Source organism: Struthio camelus, chromosome 4 (assembly GCF_040807025.1).
Source record: "Struthio camelus isolate bStrCam1 chromosome 4, bStrCam1.hap1, whole genome shotgun sequence".
NCBI classification, from domain to species: Eukaryota; Metazoa; Chordata; class Aves; order Struthioniformes; family Struthionidae; genus Struthio; species Struthio camelus.
In genome coordinates this window covers 23144153-23164906 of record NC_090945.1, presented here as the reverse complement: position 1 = coordinate 23164906, position 20754 = coordinate 23144153, and the positions used below count along the sequence as shown (strand labels likewise).

The following is a 20754-nucleotide window of genomic DNA, read 5'->3' as shown; positions in this document are numbered from 1 at the left end:
TTCTTCTAGGCCTATCATGATGGATTTTCCATTCTGCCCCCGTACTTACCCATGTCACCAATCCAACTGTTCCTTGGCAGGGTTTTGCCATTGAATTCTACCCGAAGTATAGGTAAGGGGTTAGGCTTTCTTATTCTAGACTTGCACCTCAAATGTTGTTCTAGTAGAACTGTAGTCACAGAAATGTATTTTAATGCAACAGTGAAGCAAAGTAGGCTTAAAAAAGCCTCCTAGCTTGCTTAGCCAAACAATTCTGAAACAACCTTTTTCCTTTCCCAGTTTCTCTCTCCCCTCTTCTCTCCACCCATTTTTCTAGCACTGCTACTCACTTCCATAACTCACCACCCTGCTCTCAAAATTATTTCTGAACTCATGCTCACATGTCCTTCCCAGTTTAATCAGCAGCAGCTATGTCTGTGACTATATTGTGTATAGCATGTTGGATAGGGGTCTTTCCCCCAGCGGCGGGAAAGACTGCACTCTCCTCCGCCAGCGGAGAGCGAGCTGCGCTCGGCTGAGGCCGGCGGGGGCCCGGCAGGTGCTGAGGAGCGTGGGGCTGCAGCGCCCCAGCCCCGGCGTGTTCCTCGCGCCCAGCTCTGCCGCCTTACGGGGGCAGCCAGGAGCTCCTTGGGGAGCTGCTGCTTCCCCAGCCTCAGACCGCTACTGCGGGGCGCTTCTTAAAGCGGGGCGGGGGGGAAGGGCGTTGGTAGGGGCCGGGTAGCGGGGCAGCGCAGCGCAGCCCGCCGGTGAGCTGCGGCGCCTGGGCGCACGAGGCTGCGGCTGGGAGGGTGCGCGGGGCGCCCGGGATGCTGTCATAGCGATCATGTGGTGCGGGGCGGGCGGCGGCGGCGCGCACCGGCATTACAGGGAGCGCGCTGCGGCCGGCAGGGCTGCGGGAGCCAGCGCCCTGCAGGGAAACGCGGCGGACGCGGCGCCTCTTCGCAGTGAGTGGCTAGGGCTGCGGCGGGGCTGCCGTGCCTTCCCGGGAGCAGCGGCGGGGGCGCCCGGCTCCTCCGTCCCCGCGGTGCCGTGCCCCCGTGCTGCACGGTTTGCTTGGCTCCGGGGCGGCAGCTGGGGTGCGGGGCTAGGCTCCATACCGTTTACGTGCTAGTGTGTCGGGTTTGCGACCTAGCGTGAGGCAGCTTTGACATGCTGGGGTGGGGAGGGGGGGGCTTTCCTGCACTGCGCTGTCGCTTCCAAGAACTAGTGGGAGGTAAGCTATCTGGACCCGCGTTTTGCAACAGCCTGGGATGAACAGTTTTATGAAGGGAAGCTTTCTAAGACACGTTACTAAAAAAGCGAATACATGAACGTGTAAATTATTTGTCTGCTTTCCTTTTAGAGCAGTTTTAAGTATTTTTTTTCTTTGTTGGCTGTATTTTCGTGTGTTCCTTTACTTGGCAGTGTCAACTGCTGAACTTGTAATGCATAAGACACTATTGAAATAAATAGCCGATAAGAATAATCAATGCTTTTCAAGAGAAGCAGGAAGCCTGCATTCTGGCAAAATAATCTGTCAGGCAGTGGGAGTATCAGGCAGTAAGCCTCCCTCCCCTCTATTTGAATTACTAAACACAGTTTTTTCTGTGGTGACCTGGAGGAGTTCAGGGACAGTTAACATAGATACACTTGCTGCGAGTTTGAAAGAAGTGAATGAAAGGGGGACTTGTCTCAGCTGTTCCAAATTTTTCATTTCAGTAATCTTCCTACAAGGATGATGATCGTGGTTATTGGCTAGATGCTCAGTGAGATTTGTTAATAATTCTCATTTTGCTTCTGTAAAGAGTTGTCCAAAAGACTTTTATGTCTTTTTGTGGTGGGAGTGGGTTGCTACAGGAAATCAACTGGAATTTTGTTTCTCCTCTTTAAATGCACAGGAGCTTGAGTGAAGCAAAACACCCACAGTTCCTGAGATGGTCTATCTGTCATCTTCCTCAAGGAGTTAGAACAGAAAACAACCACGATAAATCTTTTGCTTCCCATTTTGTTTCCCTTGTAATGCAATGAAGTAGTACTAGTTAACGTTTCTGATATTTAATGACTGAGTTAAGAGACTGTTCGTATGAAATAGTTTATCAAATGATTTGCAGCCTTGGGGCTTCATTGGAAATAATATGAGGATTCTGACTGTGCAAAAACCAAGGCTAGAATATGGAATAAGGCCCTTGGGTGTGTCAGCTGTTGGAAATACAGATTGTTTTAACTTTTGCTTTTGCATTTGATTTCCAATTTTTCATAGGAAAAGAAAGCACTAGTGATAAATTATCTTTCCTAGTTTAGTCTTAGTAGTGCTAAGCCAGCTGATGTGTTTTAGTTTATTTTTCTTTTTGATATAATATTAAAGAACAAAAACATACTCCCAGGATATGCTTAAACTGCTATAAGTAGTTTTATATGGGATTTGTGCCTGTGAAATACTCTTACTGCTGTTTGCTTCTAGCATTTTGGTAGGACTGTGAAACGTACTTGATCTTCATAGTTGGTGTGTTGGGGGTGTTACTATGAGTGAGTAGTGTGTAGCAGCTGGTGATAAGGGTGTGCAATAGGTCTATGTTGCACTTCTTGCTTAGGATCCTGTACTTTTATTGGTAGCACAAGTTGGAAGAGCCAGTTGATATCAAAAGGTGCATAAGGAAAAACATATTTTGACAAGCTCTTTTGCTAAACTGCGTTCCCTGTATTTTTGGGGCCTTTATATGTCATTCCTGTTTATGTATTATCTGTTTCAGAAGGCCAGAGCCAAAGAAGGGTGGCACCTGATCGGAATTACAAGTTTAAGAGAGTACACAGTATTAGTCAGGTCAATGCTGGTATCCTGGGGCTTGATCTGAAGCCCTCTAAGATCAATAAAAAGCATTGCATTGATCTGGATAGTTTTTGGATCAGGTCCCTAACCACCCATATACGTAAATAGTGTGGATTCTAGCAGGGTTTCTTGATTAAAAAGCTTGTTTCTAAGTGTTTACAAGGGAACTTAAAAAAAAAAAAAAAGTCATATCTTACCTCTCTGTTATCTTATTCTCTTATGGTAAAAACAAGGTGTGGTTTTATAAGTTTTGCCTATGGTTTTGCCAGATTATTTCATTAGTTTGCAGCAGACCGTGGGTGATTTTGTACTCTATATATGATCCTTGACTTGTCTTTTCAGTCTGTGCATTAAGCTACATTGACATGGCAAATAAATTATCACTTGCAACGGTGCTTGGGTGTTGCGAGTATAATCAGACCTCTTCTAGGCCTGCTATGGTTTGTAGCTCTAAAGAAATAAGTCTCTTATTGCTGCTATTGAATTGCACACTCTGAGTGATTTAGTCTAGTACCTGCATTGCCCCATGGAACCTATAATGGATTTCAACAGTAGAAAGAACAGAATTCTCAGCAATAGTGCTGCTGCTCTCTCTGGCAGTTTAAATCAAAGATGGCTTCACTGTGATCAATAGTCGTATGGATATGGGACTGGAGTCATGTCAATCCATTTCAGAAGCAGCAGGAGTGGACTGAGTTTCTAAAGTTTTGAGTCTCTTTTTGTGACAGTTTTGAGTGTAAATCGTGACAACTGCATGACTGGAAAAGAAAAAGGTAATTGACTGGAATGCTATAGAAGAATAAATACGAACTAATGCTTGCTGTATTTTATCCTGGAAGCTTTTGTCTCATGCTTCAAACTTCTGTAAATGCTGTTTTTGGGTCTCTTTAGTTGTTATCATTTAGCCATAAAGTATAAGCAGATATCTCGTATAGTAAACAAAGCAGCAGATTTAAGTTAATGCTAATGTGTTTGCAGTTTGAGCCAAAAGCTTTTCAGGGTTATTATAACACGCTGGGCATACAGCCCATCTATCTTAGTGTCTGAAGGAGACAAAAGATATGGATTGACTCATTGTACAAATCAGCTCATCTGAAAGTCAGATTTTGCTATTTGTTGCCATCAGTAATTTAGTTGTATTAAGTATGGCTGAGGATGGGTGACGGTGTGATTAGAATATTGAGATGGGATTTCTGAGATCCCATGAGCCATTCCCCACGTCGCCACAGACTTCCTGTGTGACCTGGGGCAAGTCATTAAATGTTTCTGTAAAATGGGGTTAACGATGCTTCTTTTTTTTCACAGGACATTGTGAAGATTAATGTGTTACAACTATTTATGAAGGGACCATATAAATATAATAGCATGCAGAATATGTTTGGAGAATGGATTCCCAGTATGTAACTATTTAATACCTGCATTACAAACCAAATATGCTTCGTATTGTAATGTACTTGCATGTAAGCGTTCATGACTAAAAGTGCTAAGTTTTAATTTTGCTAATCTTGAATACTGATTTGGGGCAAGTATTAGAAGAGCCTCTCTGTTCGTCTTGTAAAAACACTAGATAATACTTTAAATACAGTATTCCAGTTGTAGAATGTGCCATTGAATTTTGTTGTGCCTTACCAATGGCAAGGTAATGCAGACTCTGACAAGGGCTTAAATGTGTAATTCCTATGTGTTAGGGATAACGACATGCAAACTTCTACTCCTGTGACCGTTTCTGTTATGTTCTAAAATTATGTAGCCATTTAATTTTTGGAAGATTTGGCTCTGAAAGGAGCTCACTCCCATTCACTGGGACTGCTCAGCCAAGTGGGGAGAGTCTGCTTATCTTGAACTATATAAAAACCTGATGTTCAAACAAATACATATATAAAAACGTTCTGTTTTAAGTTTAATGACCTCAGCCCTTATTAGGTGGATAAATTGGCAGTATAGCATAGATCTGTGTGACATCTGTCTTGCAGTGAAATATTTGTGTTCTCATTGAACATCTTTAACAAGATTAATTAAACAGAACAAAGTTCTTTAAACTATGTGCAGCAATGTTAATTAAAAACTAGGCCTGGATGGTGATGCACAGCAATTAGTCATAGATTTTTTTTTTCTAAGACTCTTTCTTTCGTTATAGACAACGTCAGTTTTGTCATCATACAAAATACATACCAGTCATTAAATGTGATTTTGTTACTGTTTTTTCTGTTTTTTTCCATGTGTATTCCCACTTTTGTTTTAAAGCTCAGAGGTTGATTGTGTAGCTGCTGTAAATCGAAGCCTTCTCACAGTTTGAGTTAATGTTAACGTGTGTTGGTCATTTTGAGTAGGAGAAATGAATACCGGTACTGTCTGTTTGCATAGCTGTCACGCTATTGAAGTATGATTCCACCCTAGTGACCGCAGCAGTGTGCGAGGTGTCAAACCTTTCCAGCCTCCCATGGTGGGTGCTCTTCAGTGTCTTCCACTCCCCGTGGACATAACAGCTGGAAGAATTTTACCTCCGCAGAGCTGGGTCTATCATTGTACAGAATTAATTTATTCTTTTTATAGTTCTCCTTGAAAGCATATCGGCAATTTGTGCAAGATACTTGGAGCTCCGCATTTTTACATGGTTAGCTCTGGCATGTTTTCATCTAGCTGTCAAACTCCTTCTAGCTTTTCAGCAGAGCAACTGCTCCACTTAGAATGATGCTTTTTGCCATTCCACCATCCCGTCTTGTACGTTCCATCTTCAGCCTTTACAGTGAAACCAGAAACAGACTTCTCCTTGACTTCCTTCTTATGCATTCACCTTCATCTGAATCCACAAGTTAAATTTCGGAGACCTTTATATCACTTGTTTTGTTTTAGCTTTCAGAAGTCTTTTTTAATTTAGCTAGTGTCCTGAAAATGCTTTTCATGTTGTTTCTAAAACTTCAGTATGGCTTCTTTTGGAACACTTTGTCCTCTCCTGCTCCTTTTTTTTCTCTAGCAAAAGCTTTCTTTTTTTTACGCTTTTTCTCACCAAACCACACTACAAAGTTGGGAAGAAGCAAATCACTTAAAAAGATTATGTATATATGTGTGTACACACACACACACACACACACACACGTATGTAAAACAAAATATGACTCGTTAACTCTGCAAAATCCTTTTGGAAAGTAAGGGAGAAAGCTCTTGAAAACAAAGTATTTCACTAAAAAAATGCATTTTTTAACATTTAATACAAAATTCAAAAACCTTAAACTTTGTTTATGGATTAGATTATTTAACATAAAAAGCTACTTACAAAAGCAAAAGATGACAACCGCTTAGGTTTATTTTGGCCTATGGTGCACTGATTCAACAGATTGTCAAAAATAAGCAAGCATTGACCTGTGCTGTAACTTTTTTTTGTGGCTTGTCACAAACTTTAGGTTGTAGTAGTTTGATAGACCTATTCCAGTTTTTAAGTTTCATTGATGACAATATAATTTTTACTTACCTAAGAAATATGCTCAGTTTTCTCATCTGCAATTTGAAGTTCTGGAGAAGGAAGTGATATTATTCCATCTTGTTTTTCCTGGGGAGAAGTATAGGGAGATGGTGAGTTTCCAACGCATGCAGATTACTTGGAATGAATCAGTTATGGCTTACATTTATAATCTACCTAGAGGAAAACTCCAAGATGAGCTGCAAAGGAGTTTTGCGTATTGCCCCTTGCGCAGAAAAGGTAGTTTTTAGGATGTTTTTAATGTTAAACAGGAAGCTCCTATTTATAGGAGCTCCTATTTCTAGTTAATTATTGGAAAGAAAATCCAACCCTCCTAGAAATAAAAGTATTTATCAATTTTTAAAAAGATGATTTGACTCAATTGTTGGTTTATAAACAGAGAAATCAGTGTTATGATTTGAGCTGAATTTCACATGTGGCATTATGGGCTCTTCTCATTTCTCAGTCTTTCTAAACAGCGATAGTGACTTAAAACCTTAATTGCTGCCAGCTGTAGAGAGCTCCCATTTGTACACCTGTGTTCTAACCTGCAGAACAACTGGGATTATTTCATGCTGCGTTTTGTTTTGTGGTTCTAACCTGATGGGAACGTTAGTCACCCTGGAGTCCGTGTTGCAGCTGATCATGAAGACAAAAAGCTGTAACAGATTCTGCAGTACTGCACTCAGAAAAGACAGCAGCTGGCTTTAGAGCTCGGTCTGTGTCAGAGTTCTCCTTGCTGTGTGCTTATTGGGAGATGTACAGCCTCCCCTGGATTCTCTGCATGTTCCCTCACTCAAAATCTCACTGTCACCTGAAGGAACTAAATGTGTAGAAGTACACTCTGCAGCAGTGATCTGTGGAGGTTGCATGTCTAGACAGGAAGGTTTCAGCTGGAATGCTTTCCAGTATACTTGAGACCATAGAAATTTTTATAAAATACCATTTAATCCATAAATGAAAGTGCTTCTTTGCATTAGCTGCATTTGTAAGACTGTTCTTTCAAGTACTTATCTCTAGTGGCTTCCTCCTTTTTCTCTTTCATTCTACTGAGTGTTTGCCTCTTTCCAGTGTTCATAGAATAGTCTTCATGTTCTTACAGTGTACATATTAGTTTACATATTCTTTGCTATGCTTAGCTTATGAAGATAAAACATTTCAGATCTGTCTTTTTTTCCTTAGAATGAATTTTAAAAGGCTGATAGGCAAGAGATGGAGTGCATGAATTTATGAAACAATTATGTGTTGTAGAACAAATTATTTGGTTATAAGTTTGAAAAGGAGATAAAGACTGACTGATGTTTTTAGGGAGGTGACCAGGATTCAGCTGTTAGTGTTCCATAATAATCTCAGGTAATGGTGTACAAGCACTTAAAAGAAAAAAGGTTTCTATTTCTAGTATTTGAAATGACTCACTAATAATGGAGAGTTACAGTTACTGGAATTCTTCTTATGACTTAGCACATGCCACTCCAGAAGGTGATGTTTCCTTTTGTCCAAAGGGATACTAAAAGATACTGTTCTTTCACTACTGTGGCTTCTAACATAAATCTTTGTACCCTGAAGGTGCGTAGCAAATGAGCACCTCTTAAATTACCCCCAGGCCTTCCAACTCTCATTCTGCCGTGAAGTGCTAAGTGTACTTTAGATACTTGTTGGGGGAATGTCCTGCACTGAAGTGCAGATAATACAAGAATGACTTTCAAGACCATCTTCCTGTCCCTTGTCTCTTTTTTCCTTTCCTATTCTTCACTTCTCTATTCTCCCCCAAAATAAATTAAAAAAGAGAATGATCTTTGGGTAGCAAATAAAGATATTTTTGAATATATTTCACTTCACAAACTCTCTTTCTGGTAGCACCCCATAGTGTGCCGTTTACTGTGATCTGGAGAAAATGCTTAAATTCATTTTAGCCTGATCCAGAGAAGCACATGTTTAAACCGTAGCATCCAGACAAGCTTACTGACTGAGTAGGTTTTCGCATTTTAAGTATCTAAATTTTAGGAATTTCTGTATCTGATTATTACTTCTAGTTAATTTTGCTAGTTTTTAGATAACTTATGCTCCAATTACTTAATAGTGGTAATAAACATTCTGTAAGAGTTGTATATTATACTCTTTATAAAAAGAGGATGAAAGAATAAAGAGATATTGTATGCTTTAGGTCCTCTGTCTTAAGGAAGAAGTGTGAAATTGAAGGCAAAAGTTACAGTGCTTTAGATTAGAAAAGGCACTTGCTGTGGTCACTAGTGAAAGTCAGAACACTTTAGACTAAATGCATTTTCTTGAAAATCTGCCATTTCCGCTAGCTATCTTGATTCAAAATGAAGGGTGTATAGCACGGAAAGTTTTCAAAAAAGGTTCTGAGTACCAAACAATGACAATTATATTAACATGGCATGTATTTAGGCCTTATAAAATAACGTTAAGAAGCCTATTTGTTCTATAGGAAAATGATCATTGGTTAAATGACAATGTTGAAATTTCAGAAAATTAGGCAACTTCAGCGTAGTTGAATAAAATTTTGATTTTTAATTTTTTTTGCTTTATAAAAATGTTAAATTGTCAGTTCTCTGGCTCCGTGAATACCTTTTTGCTATGAAAATTTAAATGAACTATTTCTGTCAATATGAAAAGTTGTTTTAAATTAAATGTTTACACCTGCCTTACCTTACTATCTCAGATGTTTATGAACCCAGCTTCTTCCTATCAATCTATATTATAATTCTATAGTACTGGTATTTCCCTCTATTTTAATCTGTTGCATCTCCAGAAGCTTTAGAAGACCTTTTTAAAAAAAAAAAAAAGCTGCTCTGAAAGTATTAAACCTAAACATGCTGTTCAAAAAAATCTGCATTTTGTTTTTAATCTAGATTCAAAATCTTCCATTTCGTGGATGGAGGATCGTAGGTAGAAAAGGAAAAGAGATAATTAAATGTCACAGAATAAGCAGAAGTGAGACAATTGTTTTCAGATTTTATAGTGTTGATATGCTTCTAGAGCTTTATTACAGAAGTAAATCTAATAGGGATTTTTTTTTTCCTGTGGGTAGAAAACAAAGGACGATTGTAGCATCTTTAAAAAAAAAAAAAAAAAAACTTCTGTTTTGAGAAGTCTTTCCATTGTATAGCAGAGACAATATATATTATGATCAATATGTTACTCTAAACTTACTACTCTTAAACTGGAAAGTCTTTTATAGAATAATGAATTCTATATGATGATTCTGAATGATTTCATAATCACTTTAGAGATTCAGATATGCAATTTTTATTAATTTGAATGGGAGTTATGTGGGCCTTAATCACTTAAGTAGCTTTGAAAAGCTCATCCTTCATGTATTATTTTTCTGAAGTAATCGATGTTTACAGTCTGCTTTGTAATAGATGAGAAATTCCTTTTCATTTCACTGAGAACATACCTCAGGGTGTAGAATTGTTGTTTTGCACTTAATGGAAGAAATATTATGAAAAAGTAAGATATTCTTTAAAATCAGCTTTAAATATTCATCTAAAGTGTTTATTGAAATATTTAAAGGTGGTTTGAAAATGTTGAGGAATTTAAGTGTAAAAATAATTAAAAAGTTGTAAGGACTAAGTTGCTATAGCTAATATAAGAGTTATACAGATATCTGTGAATTTGGATCAGATATTTGCTTGCTTTGGCAAAAAAAAATGCAGAAAAATCTGTACACTTACTAACCTCTCACTTTCTTTAGCTTGGGATTAGGACGCTAGTTTAGGATGTGGGAGAACCAGACTTTCTTATCTCAGCTAGGATGAAAGCTCCTTTTGGGCCCACAGTTGGGGGGGGGGGGTCTCATTGTTAACCAATGTTCTTAATAGCAAGACTCCCCTTCTGAAATAAGGTCTATCTTCAGGCAGAAGGCAGACGTTCTGCCTGCAGGATAATTCCTTCTTTGAGGGGAAGGAAAACCCTTCCCCAAAACAAACATTGAAAGTCTTACAGTTGCTGGAAAATAGCTTTGACATTCTTTTCCAGTCAGAGCTGGTTGTGACCAAGCTTTTTTTTTTTTTTTTTTGTATAGTCTATTTTTATTTAAGAACCGTTGTTCTGGTGGTTATATGTGCCTCAGCAGCGTGGAAGAGTAATGCCTTTTGTCTTCAAAGTCACAGGGTAGGGGAAGCAAGGAACTTCCTTAACAAGTGGAAGGCTTCAGGACAGATTTACTGCTAGTGTTCTTACTTGAGAGTAGAAAGCTACAGATGAGACTGACAGCCACCTGGGTTGGTTTGTATTTAGGCAGTTTCTGATTCTTTGTGTTGCTTTCAGATGGCGAATGACTTCTGGACATATTTAAATTTCCTGTCTGTGTTTATAGATGTAGTTTGTGTGTAAACTGTCCACGTGGCTTTCGCATCCCATTTCAATATGATCTGCATTGCGTGATGCCTTGTGACTCTTCAGAATGCGGGTGTATCATATTAGATCTCCAGAGATTACAATGACTTCTATGTAACTTTAAGAAATGTTTTGCAGTAGTAAGGTCCTAAATGGCCTGGAAAGTGGTTTCTTGTGGGGATGGAGGTGCCTGCATATCCTCAGTGACAAATTCAGGTTCACAAAGATACCACGTAAAAGGACAGTAAGGCATTTCAGGAGAGCGATGTAGCATTGGATGCCAGAATGGCAGCAAAGTGCTATTACTGGGATTGTAAAGGCTGAAAGACAAAAGAGAAGCAAGACACAGAGAGGCAGTATCTTTTTTTTTTTTTTTTTTTGGACCAACTGGTAGAGATAGGAAAAGCACATGGGCTTTAGCTCCTTATTCCATCATCAGTGAGGGCTTCCAGAGGTGAAAATATTGATGCGGAAGGAGACAGTTGCCTTCCTGGATGCTGTTATGACAAATTTTTGTCCTGTGGTGACGTTTTAGAGCACAAGTCTTTGAATTTTAAATTTACTTTCAGAGAATTTTAAGTTCTGTTCTAGACTGTTTTGTTCATGTTAAAACAAAACCGTTAAGGCCTATCTGCCTGACAAATTTCAAATCTCAGTTGACTCTTCTATGCTAAACAAATGCAAGTTAAAAATAAGGGAGGAAAAGATACAGGGATAAATTTGCATCTCTCTCTACTAAGGGTTGACAGTGAGATGGAGAGCCGGAGCTGGATAACAAATGATTTTTGTGACTTAAACTTTAAAAGTTTCCAAAATGTCTCCTTCAACCAAATGTTGAAGAGCAATGTGGAAGAGACTTAGACGGATTTGAGAATAGCAATGTAAAGATAGAAGTTAGATCTCCCACACTCTTGCGAGTGGTTGCTTTACTGTGTTGCTGCTTCCTCTGTAATTTTGACCTGAACTTCATTCCTGAATGTATGCAACCTTCCACAATACAATCATTGGGGGAAAAATATGTTTGGTTAAACCTAGCAGGTCGTCATCCCTCATTCTTCAGTTTTGACTGCCAGAATTTCTCAGCTATTCTGTGGGAAAATTCTTGATCAGTTCTAATGGAAGTCTCTTCTCAATGAACGTGGAATATGTTTAAGAAAATTAGCTTAAATGTAAAAATAAAGCCATTGTCCAATGTATGAGATAGTGGTTTCTCTTTGATTAATGAGATGATCTAGATGACTGAGAGGTAGATATGCTTACTCCATCTAAATAGCTACAGACACACTTTCTAAAGTTGACTGCATGTGCTTCTCTGATATCCTAGTATTCCCTTCTACTTCTAATAAGAAATAACTGTTATTTCAGACAGGAAAAGGTTAACCTTTTGCATAATTGATTCACATAACAAGATGACATAAGAATATATATATATATATATGCAGAGAAGCCTAGAGTAGATGCAAAAAACCTACATACTGGAAATGCAGTTGAACATTATTTTGACAATAGTGCATGTCTGCTGCAGTCTATCAGACTCTTGCAACCTTTTAGAAATGAAGTTCCCGCATTTTGGTAGCTTAGGTCCTTCAGAAGGAAATACAAAATGTGTGTAGTCTTTGTATGTGCTGGGCAAGATTTCTGAAAAGCACTTAGTGTTGCTTTTATTTGGGACTGCAGTCAGTCATAATTCTCTTGGGATCAGAATGAGGCTAATGCTAAGAGCTTTTGAAAACACCTGTTAAGTTATTGGTTCCTTCCTCAGTAACAGGAGTTAGTGTACGAAGAGAAGATGTGTTTTAAATAAAAATTAATATTCTGTTTGAGGAAATGACAGGGAATATAAAGAGATGTGTCCGAGAGGGGATATGAACAGCTATTTCTTGTTTCTTTTGTCTAGATAAAGGTAAGATTTGATTATTTGGATGGTTTTCCATGTAAATGGGTTCTTTTTGTTTGTTTTTTGGGGAAAAAACAGAATAAAACTTTTGCCATGGGCAAGGCTGCAGCAATCCATGCCAGGCTCACGAGGAAGGCATGTGGTTCTCTTAACACGTGCACTGACTGCAGTGACGACTCGGGTGGAATCGCTCCTGAACTGCACATCTAGAAGAGAAATAAAAGTTGTACTTACAAACACAGCTTTTCCAGCTTTACTGCCTCTTGTTTTTTTGGCCCAGTGCTGTGTTTCTTGTCTGGCCTTCTTTCCTCCTTGGCTGTCATCTTTACTTTCAATTTTCTTTCACATCCCTTTCCTCAGAGATTTCCCTAATGCTGTCCCCTGCATTTTGGGTAGCCTTCTGAAGAGTTATAAGGCTTCCAAAATTCTGCTGTAAAATGTACAAAAACTCACCCACCCACCCATTTCATTTTTCTTCGTTAGTAATTTAAATATTTGAATACTGTGGAGGGGTGTGATTCTAACAGTTATTACCTTATTAGTATTACTCCTGCTGTCATTGCCTCTCCCATCCTCTGTCTCATTTCATGTGCTAGCTGATAAGGTGTTTAGAGATGTGCCTATTACTTTTTTTGGTATTGATGCCAATTTACTGATGTTAAAAACTTCTGGAGGAAGTTCAGCTTTCAGCCTTTTTTTTTTTTGCTAGCCAGATGTTGTTGTCTCTGGAAAGAAGTTCCCTTTCAGAAGTGTAGCTGTTGATTACTAGTGTCAGAACTTTGGAACTTTTTATCTAGTCCAAAAAGAAATACTGGGCAGCTTACAAATGAGTATTGGTTTATAATGCAGCAGAAATGAAGTCTGCTGTTTAAATACTATGTCAGCTGCCCAAGTCATAAAAAACTGAGGTCAATTAAGATGATGTATTTTACTATTAGACATTTGTTATCTAAACACTGGTGGCATTCACTTTATTGATGACTAATCATTAGCTTTCTGCATCTTAAGATGCAGATGTAATAAATTCTCTTGCTATTCATATATAGTATACTATTTTAACCAATTTGTAAAACAACAATGTAAAGCAAAAAACCCCTACGTCTTTTATAAGCCTCTTAACTTGAAGCTTTTGAGCATAAAACTGTTATTGCAAGTATAAAATCAAGATTAACCCATTAAATGGGAAATTAGGTTATTAATCTGAAGATATTAGTACAATTTATTTTGATTATCATAACTTGCTGAATATTCTAAAATATAAATGTAGTGGACTTTGTACTTCACTTATTGTAAAATGCTGCTTAAGTAAATCAGTACAACCAGAAACAGTAGTGCAGGATGTGATGCTTCTGTTGGGAAGAGAATGCTTACTCAACAGTGGTGAAAGGTTTCACCTGCTTCAGTGTGCAGTGAGGACAGCAGGAAAAACTGACATTAGTGGCAAGAGGATCAGACCCTCAGACTTGTGCTATTGATCTTCTGATTCATCTGCAGCTGGGATCAGAGATGCATGGCACTGTACAATGAGAAGCCCAGCAAATATGTTTCTTAGTAAGAATATGCTTTATTTACATCCATGGTTATGGCACCATCCAAGAACACAGATGTGTTTTCCATGTTTTTGAAGTTAATATAAAAAATACAAATTTTTTAGGTGACTTTCCGACTGCTCAGGAAAAACTAAATGGCAAGGTATTTCTGAAGTAGTTCTGACATTTCTTCTAAAACCCAGTCTCTCCATTTTTAAGTCAGGTAATCTATAGAAGTTGCTGAGCCTATTGCAATATAAATTGGGAACCATACTAGTCCACAGTTTTCTTTATTGTATGTCCAAAGTGATGTGATCACAATTTCAGTGGTCTGAGTTCAGAACCGCAAGGGATTTGCAGGTGCAACTAGGTTCCAAACACTTAAATGCTGTGTCTAGGTTTTATAACAAATTTTTAAATACACACTTTGTGCAAGTCATTTTGGGAGAGTTCGGTCAGGTATTTGTGTTCTGCAGTGTACTTAAAAGTCTGTGTCCATTCAAAACATATGTCAGGTTTTTCAAATTTGCCTAACATCAAGGCAGGTATCTACAGAAATGAGTTGACTGTCTAATGCACTGCACATTCACCGGCTCCTCTAACTCCTGTAACTCAGGTCTGTCTGGATGGGGGTGCCTATCAGTCCTCAAATTAGAAAAAGCTTGTAATTCTTATTAATTTTAGTAAATAGTAGCTTGCTTATAGCCCTGTGTTCAGAGGTAAGGATTATCTTTTGAGAGGATCTAAATAGCTTTGTGTCTCTGACCTCAGCAAAACTTGAGGACTGCACCTTCCAAGAGGCCGTGCTTTGTTCAAGTAGCTCTGTAATTAGTGGAAAAAAGCAAATAGGAAATTTCTTTAGCACAGTTGGAGTGAATGCTGAAACACTTCATCCAGGGCTAAATTCCAGTTCGTTCATGTACTGTAGGCAGCTTTCAGTACAGTAATGCCAAGAACTGGGCTGCTTTGTGCCAAATAACCAGCTATACCAGCACGCTGAACAAAATCCTTGCCTCTATCTCTGACCTGTGGCAGTCAGTTAATTAAAACTTGGGAAGGTTTAAACTGTCACTTTAAAATGATGCAAGAGAATATGAATAGCACCAAGGCAACATTGTCGGTGTCCACTCTATTGCAAACTAAATACACTTGGTTTCTTGTTCTGTCTTTGAGTATATGTAAAGCTCTTAATTTTCACGAGTTATCTAATTTGGGTGCCTCTTTTAAGCTTCTGTGTCTTGCAACCTAATTTTCAGGTAAGCATTGATTCTGTGGTTTTTGTTTGTTTTTAACATATTGTACCTCTTCTAGCTAATTTTTTTGTTACAACTTCAAGTAATTTTGAGTTGTAATAGACTACTTTGAGGACTCATCCATTCAGATTATTTTTTGCAGCTTTATTGCTGAATGTGATCCTGTACCAGATGCTTATTCTGGAGGTTTAATTATGTAGCAGTAGAGCACAGAGCATAACCCCTCCATGTTGGTAACATTTTAAGTAAGAAAACTAAGGTATACTTCATGTTGTCAAAATTCCAGCAATGCTGCTGTCAGCTGGCAGGACCATCCTGCTGGTCATTTAATAACAGTTATTTTTTGGCTTAACTATAATGAAAGCGTTCTCCTGCACTCATTTTCTTCTCATCTCGAAATTCCCCCTTGTGTGTTCACAGTGATAAACTGCTGCTCCGTGCCCAAACTCCCAGAGAGATAAATCCAACTTTTGTTCTACCAGATTCTTTCAGTCTGGCACCGACAACACTAATGGCCTCATCTGATTAAGTCTACTTCACTGCCATGCAATATGACAAATGCTTTTGGTTCAAGTTGAATGGTGAAGCTTTTGCAAACAGGAAAAACAGTTGTCAGCTGTCACTGTTGTGGTACCAAACATGTATTATGCTAGGACAAACAGACAAAAAAAAAAAGTCTGAGCTGTATAGCAAATCAAATAGAAAACCTACTGAGGGTACATCTAGTTCTATTAAGACTTGAGTATATTTTTATCAAGGCTTGTTTAACAACAGAGAGGAGAACATCTGTCAGCAATTCAATGTGGAAAAATCTTTTCTTCTCAAGAAGGGCCTATGAATTGCAGGGCTATGTGATATACAGTATCATTTTAAAGGTATGAAAGTTTGAAATAAATTCATCTTGCCTCCGAATATAGGTTTTCTTATTCTTGTTGGCAGAAGAGATGTGTAAAATTCTTAAAATGCATATTTAAACAAAAAAATCTTTGCCACGGCGCTCTGGAGAGAGCCATTTGGCTGCAGAGTGATGGCTCTGCTTCAGAAATTAAGGTATGAAGGGTGAAATGCAGTTAAAAGGGATGCCTAGGTGTTTGTAGTGACCCTGGTTATTTGAATTTCTTGTGCATGTGTGCACACACTCGCACACTTATTTTGAAGGGAATAATAGGCTTATCTGAGCAGATATATTTTCTGACTAATGCAAAATATTCATTTCTGCTATGTAACTAGTGCCTGATCAGATGTTACCACACACTTCAGAAGTGCCACTCCAGTAGGTAGCAGTACCATTGTCAAATCACAGGTCTCTGGGATCATCTGTTCCAAAATTCTGAATCAAATCTTCTCAGGTTCCCCATATTCCTCTTCTTTTTCTCTCTTTTCCCCTCCTCCTGGAGAAGAAAGAATCAGAGACATTGTTTTTTTTTACAGGATATGTGGCAATTTATATCAGCATGTTTGAGTTACCCTTTTGGGGTGGGATAGGGGGAAGGGTTCTCCACTCCATTCCTTGTTTTCTTTGTTTGAATAGCTTTAAAAAAGGAGCAAATACTAGTTTTGTTTTTTCCTCCTTCTTAAATGACTGACTAAAAAAAAGTAATTTCTTGTCCGTCTTATGAATTAGAGGGCTTGTTTTGATCTCTTTAATCCAGAATATTTTAGGCTTAGCTTCAGTGCTGTGCCAAATTTATGCTTAATGCTAAACAGAGGAGATACAGTTGAACATTTTCTTTTACACAGAAAATACTATGGTACAGTGCATGGTTGTATTCTCTTTTAGGACTATTCTTTTTGCAGGTTATTAATTCAATCATTTTTAATTAAAAGCAAACAACCAGAACAGTCCGAAGAGATCAAATTCTAACAAATTTCTGATCTAAAACCAAGTCTAGTGGAAGACGCTTCCTTGTTTGTGGCTTTCCACCAACTTTGCTCCAGATCCAGAGATTTTTATATCTGGAAGAATTTAAGGCTAGATTCTTTTCTTCTTATGGCTGTCACTCTGAATTTGGCCTTCAAAATGTAGAACCAGAAGTTATCCGTGTCAAACCCATTGCTGTGCTGACTGGTTTGTAAGATGAAACTATGGATATGTCTGCATTGCTGTTTGTAGACAGACCTGCACTCACCCCATTTTCCCAGCTGGCTGGACACCAGTCAGTTCTGACCAAAAGCATCGTGTGCAAGCTAATATAATAAGCGTTGCTGAAAGCACAGGGTAACCTAATGAAACTTGCATGGCTTTCAGATTAGAGCTTGTTGCTGTGTAGGATGCTTTGGAAATGGGTGGCAGGCACAGTGCTGCAGGCACACTGCACTTGCAAATATGACAGATTATATGCAGTTTAGCTAATGGAATGATAACTCCTTTTTTCTAGAATGCCGAATCTAGGAGAAATGTGTGCTCAAGCAGATAGTTCCACTTAAATTCTAGAGATAGTTTCAAGTAGTTTGAGGTTTCCTGACAAGTAGTTTGAGTTTTCCTAAAACTCTGAGGAAGGAGGGAATGAAGGCGATAGTTTTACTGCTACTCAATCGTTCCTTCCCTTTTGCCTCTAGTTTTCCTCCTCATCTCAGTCTTGGAAGATTTCACTCTCCTTATGCCATAGGAGGAGTACAAAATGGAAGAAGCCGCAGAGTTTGAATTTGCATCCTTCTCTTTTTTCCTATTTTTCTTCTTACTGAAGGAAATAAGAGTTTCTAGTGTCCTTTGGGGGCTCATTATTTTTTCTGAGCTTACATAATAAAAAATAATGAAGAGTGGGTGAGATGATGATTTAAAAAAAAAAAAAAAGTAATCTCTGGTTCTGCTCTTGCCCTTTGCACCTCCTCAGACTGTAAGGAAATTTGCTCTGTCAAGTAACAGGTTCCCTGGACCTGTCATGCTTAACAAGGAAATGTTCATGTGAATTGTCACCAGGGGCTTAACCCTCAAATTATGTTGTGTGGAGTCATCCTCCTGATTGTATTTCATAATATGCTAGTGGCTTGGTAACTACAGAGAGAGAGTGAAATATCTCTGCCTGTCAGCTAAAGAACACTGAAAATGCTATTTAGTCCCCCAATATAGCACAGAGTTAAGTACATATCTTAAAAACTAGTATTCCTTCCTAAGCTAGAGAGCTTTGTGACCTTGCGTTCCATTCATTTTAGGTTTAAACTGTTCAGGAATTGTTAGAGCTGCAAGCTTTGGGGAAATTATATGACTAACATAAAATAGCTATTTCTGCCATTGCCTCCTCTTCGCTCCTTTGGGTGCCATTCCCCCTCACCCCCCCCCCAAAAAAAAAAAAAAAAAAAGCCTCCTCACAGAACAGGCAGTAAGTAGCAAGTCTGGTAAGGCTCAGTAAGGAGGACTTTTTCCAAGCTATGTTTATGTTCTGCTGCTTTAAAAAAAAAATTAGATCATCATCTTGATTTGATTTAATTGAGAGGTTAGATAAAGCCTCTTAAGCATGTAACATAAACGGAAGGAAGAAAACCAAGAAGAAAGCACTGCTAGGTTAATTTTATCTTTCAAGTTTGGGCACCAACCATATGTCCTTCAGCTTAGTTTCCTAAACCATGTATTGAAGTTCAGAGGTGCTGCTTGGCACCCAGTGAATATCACAATAAGCTGTGCTGAGGAGTCCCTCCTTTGTGGTGCTGGGAGCAGGATCATCAAAAGGCATGTGTCCTGACAAAGAGAACCTTTGTGGGTAGGACACCAAGAAAGCTGGTGAGGTGTTTCAGAAGATGTGTCAGAATACATTAATGCTATAATGACAAATAATTATGAAATGAGTTAGCAGTTATTTCTAATAGTGCTTTTCAAATGTTCTCAGAATTAATTATACTTTCCTCTCAGTGTAATCAATCACATATATTTATGCTGGTTACTTACCTAATTACTGGCCATTAATGCATGTCTGTAGTTTCAGACTGCTTAGAGATGTGAGGAACATTGGACTGATTGTTCAGTCTATTTGTCATACCTTTCTGCCCTATTCAGGCCAGATTCTGCATTATATGTTATAGGTAAGGAAAAACATTGTTGCCTCCATGTTTGAGGTACGGAATGACCTTAAAGAAATTGCAGAGAATCCTCTGCATGTGGGATTTGTTTTCTGGTGTGACTGCTCAGGTGATAAAGCTGGCTTTATGCTAGTTGCTGCTTTTTAACTGGAGAGGGAAGTCTGCTTGTTGGCTGTGGGATAGGGTCAGGGCTTTAGTAGGAGAGGGAGGCATATCCAGTATTTTACTAATATACTTTAGCACTTCCCTGTCTTCTGACTGGGTAGCTTTCCAGAGATACTCTTTTGCATTCATGTTCTAGTAGCTATTAACTTTGATGTAGCGATGAGATCTCTTTGGAATGTCATTACTGGAGAGAACATGGTAATTCTAGGTTTTCAATGTTTTAAGGCCAAAAGGTCTAATGATCTGAAGAATAACTGCCAGTTTTACATAGTCAGCTTTCCAAACAGAGTATCACATAATGTGGAGACCTGAAATGCATGTAAGACATTGAGGCATTTACAATGTTGTGTCTCTGTTCCAAACTGAACTTCCCTGTCACTTACGCCGTGTTTAGAATTGGATTGTCATATCAACATGATTAAAGTAGAGCTTCTACCTCTTCTTACTTTTTCTCTTTAACACTTCCTTTTTTTTAGTTATCTGTAATAACAACTCTGTTCTGTCTATGAACAAGGCTTGTAACTTGAGCACATCCTGCGCAAGGGGGATCTCTGTAGGTGTGACTTCTCTGCTGTGAGCATGGACTTAGATGGCTTTAACCTGGTTGTATGAACAGCATCTGAATCTCTTGGATTTCTCCTGCAGCGCATTTTTGGCAGCTGCCTTTCCTGATCACCCTCACACTTTTGGTCAAGTGATTGTCATGGTGATGAATGTAATAGTTGTCTTTCTGTCTCTGCCTTATTTAGGCTTTTGCTGTGATACCAGGGTAAAATGCTGCTATGAAAATAATTTTTCTACTCTTTTGTTTTAATGACTGGTGGCTCCATTTTCCCTATAATATGAAATATAACACACTATTATCACTTTCAGTGTTCTCCAGAGCTTCATCCTACCCCACTTCAAAATGCCACCTCTTGTTTACTAACAAAATGTTGATTTATATACAAAGTCTTTTTTTTTTTTTTTTTTTTTTTTTTGCTGGCTAATGTTCTTCTAAGTGTTTTATTATGGTTTCTACAGAGCATGCTTCTCAGTAAGTCTCTTTTGTGATCTGGCATGTTGAGCCCGGTCTATTTGTCAGATGAAAAACGATGTCTCCTTGTTTCCTTGTGCTCTCCTGTCATTGTCTGGTTCGAGTCTAGTCTTCTGGAACAGAGAGCCTTTTCTGTCATATCCGTGATGGGCATGATGGTGAACATTAGTTGGTTGTTAACTAAGGCTTTTGGTGCGTTGCTGATAGAAATAGGATAAACGATAGCAAGACTTGT

The 20754-nt window shown here is 38.6% G+C and overlaps 1 protein-coding gene across 2 annotated transcripts in view; it reads left to right on the top strand.

The window, feature by feature from the left end:
• Window positions 1-832: 832 nt before the first annotated feature.
• ANK2 (ankyrin 2) overlaps window positions 833-20754 on the top strand; it is a 360943-nt gene continuing 341021 nt past the window's right edge. The window contains exon 1 of one of the 2 annotated variants that reach the window (XM_068941794.1): window positions 833-944. The gene's annotated coding sequence lies outside the window, so the exon portion shown is untranslated. The remainder of the gene's footprint in view (window positions 945-20754) is intronic. The other variant, XM_068941796.1, reaches the window with a different exon arrangement.